The 12665-nt window shown below is 36.4% G+C and overlaps 1 protein-coding gene across 3 annotated transcripts in view; it reads left to right on the top strand.

Annotated features, from left to right (window-relative positions):
• EXOC2 (exocyst complex component 2) overlaps positions 1 to 12665 on the top strand; it is a 228324-nt gene that overhangs the window by 45091 nt on the left and 170568 nt on the right. The window lies entirely within an intron of this gene.

Consider the following 12665-nt stretch of genomic DNA (forward strand, 5'->3'; position numbering starts at 1 on the left):
AAACATCCCGATGAGTTAAAATTTCAGACAAAGACTAACTGCCTATATTCCTTTTAGCTTTTTTATGTTTATGTTTTGAGAATCATTAAGTGACCTGAAAGTTTAATCCCTACCATTTTATATGTATAAGTGCTTTAATTTTATTCACTATTTAAGTCAAGCTTAAAACATTTGGTGAAAGATTTTTAATACAACATCAATTTGTTTCTTGCTCATTTGATTTTCTAACAGAAATATTATAAAACCATACGGTCAGAATGAGTCTTTAAAGGTCATCTTATCACTGTTTTCTGTCTCTAAGCAAAGAGATACTCTGATAACCCCTCCCAGCCTTTAACTTCTAGAACTATTCTAGACAATTCCATTTTTGGAAGGCAATTTCTCCTACTTACATTTTCCATTTCAGAGTTTAGCAGCTTACATTGTCAAGGTAGTCATCTTTTTAACTTAAAATCAGTTCCTCCAGTATAGGAACTGCATCTGATTTTCACCTTAGAACCCAACTTCCTTCCTCCATTCTAATAAAGTATTATATACTAGGTGAGTGCTTAACATATATTTGACCCATCAATACTTTGTTAGATCTTCAATGTGCTCTTCAGTGTGGTGACCACTTCCAGCATACAAATTAGAACCCAGTCATGCCTGCTTGTTCACATCATCCCATAAATCTTGCATAGGGTATCTATCAATCATGCTCTGTGCGTCCTTAGAATGATCCTTATATTAAAATGTCAGCCATTCATCATGGATTGACCTGGGTTTCACTATACTTCGGAGAAGTTTTAGGAGAGTTATTTTAGTTACAGATACAGAAGTTGAGTCTTAGAACTGGAAGGTATCTCATCTCCTCTAATCTAACTTCCATATTCCAAAAGCAAGAAGCTTGTTACTTCCCTGAAGTCACAGAGTAAGTGGTGGAACTATGGCCAGAACTTGGGTCTCCTAACTCCCAGCTTACTATTCTTTCCTCTATACCACTGTGGTCCTGAGTGATCTCTTTGAAGAATGGCCTTTTAGGAGAGAATTTGAGAACTTAAAGCTAGAAAGAGCCTTAAATATAGTAATCATAACCAGAAATTTAGAAAAATACAGCCCCATGTAAAAGTGTGATCATGGTGCCCCCTACCATATAGTTGCTCAGAAATGTTGATTGTTAGGAACTTGGATTACTCATCCTGCATCAGTTGACTGTGGAAAATATGTTACGTAGAATGGCATGATTCTTTCCAAACCTTTCCTTGGGAGTATAGCTTACAGACCAACAAAGCCCCATATATATCTTCTGATGGGAACTCTGTTAATAAAGGAAGTAAGTTTAGGTTAAGGAACATTGACTTTTTTAGGTACATTGATTGAATTTTTTAGACTTTGGAATTTGGTATCCAGGATTGCCATTCTTTAGAAACCTGGAGTACAGGTCTCTTTAGATTTATAGCTTTCTCTCTACCTTACTCCTGACTAGACTCCTGTCTACTTCACTTATGGCTTCTTGCCCCTTCAGTTCTTATCATCATATCTGGGGGACTCCATTTGTTCCTTGAGTCATTCTGGGGCATTCATCTGGCCTTATCCCCCATTAGTAGTTCTCCAAAGTGAGTCCTAGTAAAATCCATTGATGGTTAAAGCACCTCTTGGTTAGGCATAACCAGTGATTGGTGGCAAATAAAGGCCTCTGTTTCTTTTTTCTTTATCCTGTTACTCTCCCTTTTGCCACTCTTAAGTATGCACTATTCATTCTTCTGCCTTCTAGGAAAAGTTGGTTATCTAAATAAACATTAAAATTGTATTTTAGTATTAATACATATATATATATATCTTACATATATACTTATTCAAATCTAGGGAAATGTAAATTTATTGAAAGGGAGAATGGGGAGAGAATTAACAAATGGTATGTCTTTAAAGCTGTCACAAATGTGGGTAATAGTCATCATTGGAAAAAGGCCAAGGATCTCTTCTCTGAAACTATTTAAGGAAGAAAACTGGTGCGGGAATAGAGAAAAAGAGCTCAGAAAACAAGAAAATAAAAATGAGGACAGGAAGTGAGTATAGAAACTGAAGAGATCTAACACCATCTTGCCAAAAGCAATTTCTTTTCAATTTCCTATTTTTAAAAAATGCTACATCTAAGAAATCTACTCAGAATTTAGATTGTCTAAGCCTTGGTCTAAAAGAGGAGAATTTTATTTTTAAAAAAATGGAAAATGGTTAAGGCAGTGTTAAAATATGGATCTATGGTTTTATTTCACTGAGGTCACTTAATAAAGTGAAAGTTTTAGGCTTGTTAGAGAATTGATGGATATATTCATATTTTATTCCCCAAGACCACTTTTGTTTTATTCTTTCCAAGACCTTGAAGTTTTCTTAGTACACTATCATTTGTAATTGCTTTTGATTAGTTGAAAGTATGAAGATAATCTATTTTTATTTTTCCATACATCATCCGTGGAGGAATAGCTGGGTTTTAATCATATTTGCTTGGTGAAACATATTAATTGAAAAGGTTTGGAGAATTATGGTTTAAGCAAAGTGGGTACTTGTAATAAAGTGCTTAATAGGCTTATGATAAATTACCAGATTAAAGTGGTGGGACTGCCTCTGGAAAGTAGATGAATCAGCCCCCAATAATTGCAGTGCAAATGTTTATGGAAATTTTCTACAGATGACAGTCAAAAGTACAATGTGGAGCAATGAGGTGTCACACAGTTTTGTGGCCAACCCATCTGAAAATGAAAAAGAAAGTGAGAGTTGCAGACTACAGTTTCCTTGTTGCCTTTTAGTATGAGTCAGAGTTTAATAAATATTTTATTGGTGTACCCAGCATGCATGCTGTCGTCTTTCAACCCACAAGTTTAACAACTGGTATTTATTGGCCTCCTTTCACTGTTAAGTCCTTCATATTCCTAAAGCTTTAACTGCTGTTTTTGCACACATGGTGCCTTGATACTTATAAAAATGTTACTAATTGTTCAAAAAAAAACCCCTTAACTTTGAACAGAGACTACAGTTTTCTTGTAAAAAGTCTATTATTTCTGATTTATTGTGCTGATTGTCACAAAGATATGTGTGTGTGTGTGTGTGTGTGTGTGTGTGTGTATTGCTTATGTTGTGATGGTGACATGTCTTAAACTGAAGAAGATAAAAGGTTAAAATTAAGTTAAATTTATAATTTGCTTCAGAGTCTTAGGAGACATTATAGAGTTAGTTGCCTTATATAAATTTTGTAGTAAAATTCATCTTATGTTTCTTAGTTAAACTAAGTTTTAGTAACATTGATCATTAGAGAATAAAAAACTTTTAGGGGAATCAAAAAATATTTCGTGTTATTTTTCTTATGATTTCTGATAACCTTTGTGAATTTATCATCTGGGAGTACTGATCTCCACTGTTACTTGTTTTTCAAGTGCTTGCTGAGCCAGAGTTGTTTTTGTTTTTTTCCCCCAAAAATGTTATATTTATTGCATTGTAGAAGTTCAGTCAGGCTTCCTGTCCTTTAAACAGGAGGCAAACTATAATTTAGAGGAGGAAAGGCAGCCGTGTAAACAGTATTAATATAATGTGGAGAAGTCAAATGCCGTTGCTAAAGACACTTTTTAGAAATTTTACAGGAACTGTGGTTTGTAAGATTGGTTGTGCTGTAATGCCCAGATCTTTTAACCAGACTATGATAGGAATGAGATTAAAAATTTTGAATTCATAAAACAGTGAAAAACTTTTTGTCAAAGCTTAACAGTGACTTAACATTTTAGAATATACACACAGATGCATATATACATGCACGTGTACACACACGCGAGACAGTCAATGTTAAGTGAGTGTTTACTGTGTTTTATCTTAACATCTGCCAGATTATGAAAACGTTCTCCACAGCTCAAACCCAAAGCAAAGCAACAGCAGCCTGACCTCACTTTATGCTTTGTGGTTAGAACTATGCTCACAGTGCTGTTTGGTATTTTGTGTGCTGCATAGGCAGCTACTATAGATCATTCTGTGACATGGAAGTAAATACTGACATATTAAATACATTCCAAATAGTTCTCTACGCCTCTACTCAGCACAGATGCTTGGGTCTTCTATGACCAGATTCTAAAAGCATTTAAGACTTAAGACTGAGGTTATGCTGCCACCTAATGGAATAAATACTATTATATTGGGGTGGGGGCGGGCGGAGGTGGAAGGATGTGAAAATGACAGACCAGAGAGGAGGGAGGAACAAGTTGAAGGCAAGAAATTATATTTCTTGGATTATTAACATTTTTTCGTGGAAATTTAATAGATGTATTTGTCTAAATTTGACATTAACTCAGAATTATAGCAGCAGTTCTGGAAAAATAGACAAGGTAAATCATGGTAAATTATCAAAATACTGTAACATTGCTTGTGAAATCTATGCATCTATTTTTTACCAAACTTTTAAACCCTTATTCAGAGGGTTCAAATTCAGAAATTTAGGTATTCAGACTCATACTATTTTAAGATTTGTCCCCACGGTTTCCATTATTTGTAGATATGAGGACTCCTTATTAATATCAGGAAGTTCCATAGACCCCACAAAATAGCAATTGTACTCTTAATAGTTGTTTAAGAAAATATATGACAGTGCTTGGCAGATTCTCTACAGTAACTCCACAGCTTTCCAGTGGTCTACAGTCTTGGATTCATTGATTTATCATATGCTGTATCAAATTAGGAACATTGTCAAAGTATGTCTTTTTCTGCCCTCTAGTGAAAACATCTTGTAGTCATTCTGTTTTATTATCTTATGTATCATCCAAGTAAAAAACTTAATTCACCTAAACTCACTACAAGAACATAGCTAGAATTCTCTAGTATTTTTGTGGGGGAAGGGAGAGCTCATATTACTTTGGCAGTTTCCTAACTATACTTAGATCACTTCACTGTAATGAAGTGTGTTATTCTTTTTTGGTTTTTACTCAGATTCTCTGGGACCCCAGTTTCCTCATTTGTAACAATAGTGTGGTTGGACTCAATAGCCAACCAGATCCTTGCCAGACCTTTTTTTTTTTTAATTTATTTAATATATTTAGTTTTCAGCATTGATTTTCACAGGAGTTTGAATTATGAATTTTCTCCCCATTTTTACCCTCCCACCCACTCCAAGATGGCGTATATTCTGGTTGCCCCGTTCCCCAGTCAGCCCTCCCCTCTGTCACCCCACTCCCCTCCCAACCGCCTTTCCCTTCTTCTCTTGTAGGGCAAGATAAATTTCTACACCCCATTGCCTGTGTATCTTCCTAGTTGCATGCAAAAACTTTTTTTTTTTTGTTTTTGAACATCTGTTTTTAAAACTTTGAGTTCCAAATTCTCTCTTTTCTTCCCTCCCCACCCACCCTCCACAAGAAGGCAAGCAATTCAACGTAGGCCATATGCATATCATTATGTAAAACCCTTCCACAATACTCATGTTGTGAAAGATTAACTATGTTTTGCTCCTTTCTAACCTATCCCCTTATTGAATTTTCTCCCTTGACCCTGTCCCTTTTCAAAAGTGTTTGTTTTTGATTACCTCCTCCACCTGTCTGCCCTCCCTTCTATAGTCTCCCATTTTTTATCTTCTTCCTCCTTCTTTCCTGTGGGGGTAAGATACCCAATTGAGTGTATATGGCATTCCCTCCTCAGGTCAAATCCAATGAGAGCAAGATTTACTCATTCCCCCTCACCTGCCCCCTCTTCCCTTCCTACAGAACCACTTTTTCTTGCCACTTTTATGCGAGGTATTTTACCCCAGTCTATCTCTCCCTTTCTCCCTCTCAACATATTCCTCTCTTATCCCTTAATTTGATTTTTTTTTTTTAGATATCATCCCTTCATATTCAACTCACCCTGTGCCCTCTGTGTCTCTCTCTCTCTCTCTACATATATATATATATATATATATATATATATACATATCTATATCTATATACATACACATACACCTACACATATGAAGTATGTTATTCTATTTGCCTCTCACCACATCCATCATCCCCTGAAGATTAATCCTGGACCAAAGTAGGTCTCCCTGATCACCACTCCTCTATACTGTTGTCTTTTTCATTAGGATGTAAACTTCTTGAGGGGAGAGACTATCTTTGATATTTTGTTTGTATTGCTAGAACAGTATTTGGCACATTGTAAGCATTATTAAGTGATTTTTGATTCATTTTATTTAGTTCTATAGGCTTCCTAGGCCTTCACTTATCCTTTCCTTTTTTTTTTTTTAAATAAGGTAGCTCTTATTGCCAGTGTTAATCCCTTTTCCTGTACCCTTGATCCTGTCCCTTCAGCTTCAATATTTCATCAGTCATCTTATCCCTTTTATCCATCTCTATTTGTTTCTTCACCTTTCCCCAAAGATATGTTCAGGTCTTTCTTATCAACAAGGCAAGGAAGAAAAGGAGGGGGTTGGAGAGAGGGAGGGAGGGACAGAGAGAGGGAGAGGGAGAGGGAGACAGAAGAGAAGAGAGAGAGAAACCAGGCCCATCTAACCTCTTTGTCTTTTATACTTTATCAAACTAGTATCCTATTCCTGTCCTCAGGAATCACAGGGAAGGAAGAAGGGAGGGCAAGATGTGGCCAAAGTTAGTAGTCTGGTTCAGCTAAAATGTATACTGTTTGAAGAAGAGTACTATGACTCTGGCCTAGAGTGCCAAAGAAAGCAGTGTGTATTTTACTAAGTGGGAGCCAATGAATATTTATTAAGCTGAAAAATGTAACAGAATTGTGTATTAGGTAGATTAAATCAGCAGCCACGTATAGGATGAATTGGTGAAGGGAAAGACTGAAAACCAGAGACTTGTTTGAGGCTTGTTGAGGCAACAGGCTATGGAAACCTGCACTAATGGGACAATGGAAGCAGAAAGGGAGGGGACAGACCATTACTACTAAGTGTACGTTGTTACATTTTTTCAGACTGGAAGCACATCTGATTTCTGTTTAAGGTTGCCTTCTGATTATTGTGTGATTATGGCTAACTCACTTAATGACACTTTTATTTCACTGTCTTTTAAAATAATGTTGATAATGTCTGTCTTTCCCAGCCTGAAAGGAACATTGTGAAGATAAGGCAACACTTATAGAAAAAACTTAGAATTTTTGGTAGAAAAATATTATGGAATCAACTTAAAATTCAATCTTAGAAGATAAGAACTTAAGTATATTTTTGTTTGATTCAATATAAATAATAATTTGTTTTACATAAATTATTTCTACCCCAACTGAATATCTAACAAGCAGTTCTCCCTCCCATGCTTGGGATACACTTTTTCCTTACCTCACGCATTCTCTTAGAATCCCTAGTTTCCTTAAAGTTGAACACAAGTGCTTACCTTCAGCATGAAGCCTTTCCTATTCCTTTTGGCTGCTAGTGCCTCCTACTTTAAAATTTACCTTTTATTTATTTTTTATATATTTATGTATGTATTATGTTGTCTCTCCCAATAGAATGTAAGCTCCTTAATGGCAAGAACTCTTTCGGGGTCTTTTTGTCTTTTCATCCCCAGTGCCTAGTGGAGTTTCTGGGATATAGTAGGTATTTAATAAATGTTTACTTATTTATTCTTAAGAAGTATATGTGTTTTTATGTGCAATGTATTAGAAAATGAATTATAATTATATAGTACACTAAACTTTTGGCTTTCTATAATCTTAAAGGAGAATTTGTCATTCTAGATAATTAGTTTTTGCAGATAGCTTTTGTCTCTTTAAAGAAGCTGAGACTTATGAAAATAACTATGTTTGCTTAAAACCATTCTAGACTTTATCATATAGTTCCCTGCCTTCTTAAAAAGCATATGTAGCATAATTTAATTTTGGTTTGGTTCCTCAGGTTTTCATAATATATATCAGTTGTTGTAATATGCTATAATATAATGATGCTTCCAGTGTCTATTAAATTATAATGGTTCTGTCTCCTTTATACTAAATGGTTTTCTGTTGCCATGCTTTTTGAAATCTCCATCTTGTTATTGGTGGGGGGGGGGGGGCCGGTGTGGGTGTGGGTGTGATGTCCTCCCTTGCTGCTAACTGTCACTTCTCACTGCTATCATTGTGCCTGCCTACAGTTGCTCATTTTCTTTCATTTGCTATTTCTAATCTATTGTGATCTTGGAAACCAGATAACTTTGTTAGCCTTGTGAGAAAAATAAGAGAAAATAGGTTCTGAGTAGACACCTGAGGTTCTCTCCTATCAGTGAAGTACATGAGCATGAATATTGTAAAAAATCGATTTTGGCTGTTAAGAGAGCTTTCTGTGTATTTGTTTACTTCATGACCTTAGATTTGTGTTCCATTTAGGTGATATTGTTTGATAAGACAATTCTGTTTGATGAAATGTTATGATAGTGGGTAGACTGGTAATGTCTGGTAACAGTCATGAGGGAGTTAGGTCTGGGGTATTTTCTGCTCTATCCTCTATTAATTTTACAATTATATAATATTTTCTAGCACCAATTATGTTTCAAACATCCGATAGTTCAAAATTGGTCCATTCTGTTTCATGACAAGAAATAGGAGTTTTCTAGGTTTTTAGTGGAATTATAGTTTGATTTAGGTCAAATCTAAACTTGACTTGGTCCTAGCTTCTCTATCCTATCACTTCCCTGTTCTTACCTACAGAAATGGTATGCAAATAAAAGAAAGGAAAAACAATTTAAAGGAGACAAATTTTTGTAATAAGTATCAGAAGCAGTATGAGAAATAAATTTCTGAAAAGGAAAACTACTCCTCCTCAGAAATTTTTGTTGGTAAGCCAAGAAGTTTGTGAATAGAATGTATTCCTAAGTCATGAAATGCTGATTAAGAAGATCTAGACACCAATGCTTTGATAATGGTGAAGCAAGATGAAAGGTTGGCCTGATTTAGGGGTTTAAAACACTGTGAAATTATCTATCTTGCTGCCCTCCCATAGGGCATCTTTCTACATACTCTAAAAAGTTCTGAAATAGTAGAAATATTTTTATCTAATTAAAAGAAACTACATTTAGGTTTTTTTTTGTTTTTTGGTTTTTTGGGGGGGTGGGGCAGTTGGGGTTAAGTGACTTGCCCAAGGTCACACAGCTAGTACATGTGTCAAGTGTCTGAGGCCGGAACTCAGGTCCTTCTGACTCCAGGGCCGGTGTTCTACTCACTGTGCCACCTAGCTGCCCCTATTTAGTTTTTACACTTAGCTAATTATATTGATAAAATGCATTCACTTTATGGCAGATTTATGCAACTTTACCACTCAGAAATACGTTGCCATAAGTCTGTTCCCAGTAGAGTATTTTCTCATTTCATGGGCAGTGTTTTTGCAGTAACTGTCTTTAAAAGTCAAACAAAATAAAAATTTAGTACGATGTAAGATAATGCATTCATTTAAAAATTATCAAACAAAAGGATATAATTTTTTTACATTCCTATTTTTATTTGTGACATCAGTAAAGAAAGTCTAGTCCCCCTTTTCCTCCTCAGCCCAGCTCACAAACAGATTCTGTTACAAAAATTTGATCATCTCATTGTCTGAAACTCCAAAGACTTTTCCCATAAAAATGATTTTCAAAATTACTGTGATATTCCAGGCCAGCTACCAAATGTTAACTTTACTCATAGTCTAGGTAATATACTCTATGTCAGCAATGAAACATAGTAGAAAATCACACTACTATAAGTAATAGCAATTATCTCTTAACTTTCAGCTCTTAGAAAGTACAACTCTAGAAGTAAAAAAAAAATAGAGGATGAGATAAGTTTTAAAACACTCTTGATACTTTTGCTTAAAAGAGGGGTTGACTGGATGGCCCATTGGTAGGCTCAAAGTTCTGTTTGTTTTGACTAAGCTATTTGAAGTTTATGCTGAGATAGGCTCAGTAGGGGACCAAAATTGAGGGTGCGATGAGGGGGAAGGAAGGAGAGCTTAATAGTGTTTCAGCAATCCGGCTAGCAGCTGCTGTGGGGGGTGTAAAATCAACAACAACCAGCTCACAGAATGCTGCAAAAGCCCAGGTTCTTTTGATCTGCTTTACTAAGGAAAGCAATGTCAAGGGGTTGACAAGTTTACTTTAATCCAGTTTACAAATATCATTCACAGTCGTTTGAGGGGAAAAGCCAGCACCTTGAACTTCATAGCAAATGCAAACAAATTACAAACATCGACAGACAGATCAAATACAATTCATAGTTACCAAATTCTAAGTTCAGCCCAGGGGCTCATAACAAGGGCTGGCCCAGAGTCACATGCCCACCACCACGACTGTGGGTCAGAGCTCCAAAAAATAGAAAGCCAACCCCTGGTTTTATATCTTTTTCAGGGTCAAGGGTGAGTCGCATGTGTGACTAAAATCATCACAAAGATGCGACTTAAACCCACGTGGTCTAAAAGCCTCTGATGTCACAAACATGTCACTCAAACCCATGTAAACTAGGCTTTCCCTTGAGGCAAGGAAGTCATTAAGGACTTCTAATTTAATCAAGGAAATAAAGGCCAAACTCTTCAAGGGCACTTGGTTGAACTAACTGCTAAGAGCCCATTTTGATAGCGAACACTAATAGCCACCATAAGGTTTTGGAGGATTGCTATTAGATGCAGCTCAAGCCCATAGCTGGTTGCGCAGAACATCAGATGTGGCTTGGTTATCTGAAAGTGTTTTTGGATTGGGGTTATCCACTGCAGAAAAATGGAGACTCAATAGGAAAGGCGAATCCAAATGAGACTTTGCCTAGGGCTGGGAGCAGAAGCAAGAGGAGAAAGATATTCAGGCTTCAGAGAATGAGAAGAGGTATAAATTCACCTAGCCAGTTAATTGGCATACATGATAAACTACGCTGCCTGCATGGGATGCATGATAATTTAGTGTAATAAACATACATTAAATGTCTGCTGCATGGAGAACACTGGAAATACAAATATAAATTTTAAACTTGCTTTTCATGAAGCAAAGTAGTAGTGGTCTATGAGAATACATATACTATAATACAAAATAGAACATATTCAGAAGGGAGATGCCAAGTACTCTTTGAAGTCTGAATAAGGAGAAGTTGTTAATGACTGCTGGAATTGGATAAATCCTTTTTCTGGCTCTTGTTAACCCCTTCTCTACCTGCCGTACCCTCTTCTACCATCACCTCCAGGGTCTTACTCCATTATTCGTTGCCTCTCTCATCTTCAATATCTTCCTCTTTATTTGTTCCTTTACCTCTGTCTGATTTCTTTTATCTTTAAAAAATATATTTACTACTTCCTTTGACCCTACTATATCTCCTCAAGCTGTTATCCTGTAATGCCTTATCTACACTGCTAAATTTACGGAGAGCCTGTTTGATGCCATCATTTTTCCATCCTCTGCAACTTGACTTCCGTCCCTGCCATCCCACAAAAACCAGTCTTTCCAGGATCACCACTGATGCCTTAGTTACTCAGTCCAGTGACCTTTTTTGAGTTTTCATTGAATCTTTTGCAGCACTTGACATTTTGGATACCTTCTCTTCCTTGAGTACTGGGCTTTGGAGTAAAGAGACCTGGGTTCAAGTCCAGGCTTTGCTAGTGACTATTTACAATTAACTTTTCTACGTCTCAATTCCGTCATCTGTAAAATGAACAACTTGGACTAGAAGATGTCTAAAGTAATTTTCAATAATGATATTCTATGATCCTATGAATTTTCCTCTGCTTTCCTTTTGTGGTCTCCTAGTTAGAATGTGAGTTCCTCAAGGGTGGGGACATTATTGCTTTTCTATTTGTATTCCCAGTGCTTAGCACAATTCTTGGCATATAGAGCTTAATAAATACTTTTTTCTTCTTTCATTCTGTCTCAGCTGGTTCATTTTCTTCCTCAGGTCTCTTTCCTTGACAATCTCATTTTATTGTTCTATGCTCTTAAAAATCATAGAATCATAAAATATTAGAGGAATGGACTTCAAAAGCTATCAGTTGTCAAAACCATTTCAGAATAAGAATCCCTTCTACAATATATATGACAAGTAGCCGTCCCCTCCAAGGTTCTGTTCTAGATACTTTTCTCTCTTTGGCCTCTCAAATCTATATGCTGAACCCCAATGTTTCTCTCTTGAACACCAGGCCCGCATTACCAGCTGCTGCTTGGACATCTCCACCTCGTCGTCTCAAAGGCACCTCAAATTTATCACATCCAGACTAGAATTCGTTATATTTCCACCCAGAATTCATCATTCTTCCAAATAACCCCATTTCTCTTGACTCCATCATCCTTTCAATTCACAAACTTAAAGTCATCCATAACTCTTCTCTTCCTCGGCCCCATATCTGGTCATTTGTCAAGGATCTTCAGTTCTACCTCAGCATCTCTCATGTTTCTTTCCCTTCTTTCTATTAACACAGGCATCTATCATCAGCATTAAACCCTTATCACCTATCAACAGGATTATTGTAATAGCCCTCAGTTGGTCTCCCTACTTTAAGTCTCTCCAGTCCATCTCTCTTATAGTTGCCAAGTTGATGTTCCTGAAATACTGATCTGACCATGACACCTTTTTACTCAAGAATCTTCAATAGCTTCCTATTGCCTGCTGCCACCTCTTACTTGAGGACTTTCCAAAATCTCTACATTTGTTACTATTCTTTCCCTTGTGAAATCCCTTTGCATTTTTTTGTAGCATTGCATAGTGGATAGAACACTTACTTCAGAGCCAGAAAGACCTAAGTTCAA

Source organism: Trichosurus vulpecula, chromosome 1, assembly GCF_011100635.1.
Source record: "Trichosurus vulpecula isolate mTriVul1 chromosome 1, mTriVul1.pri, whole genome shotgun sequence".
Classification (NCBI taxonomy): Eukaryota; Metazoa; Chordata; class Mammalia; order Diprotodontia; family Phalangeridae; genus Trichosurus; species Trichosurus vulpecula.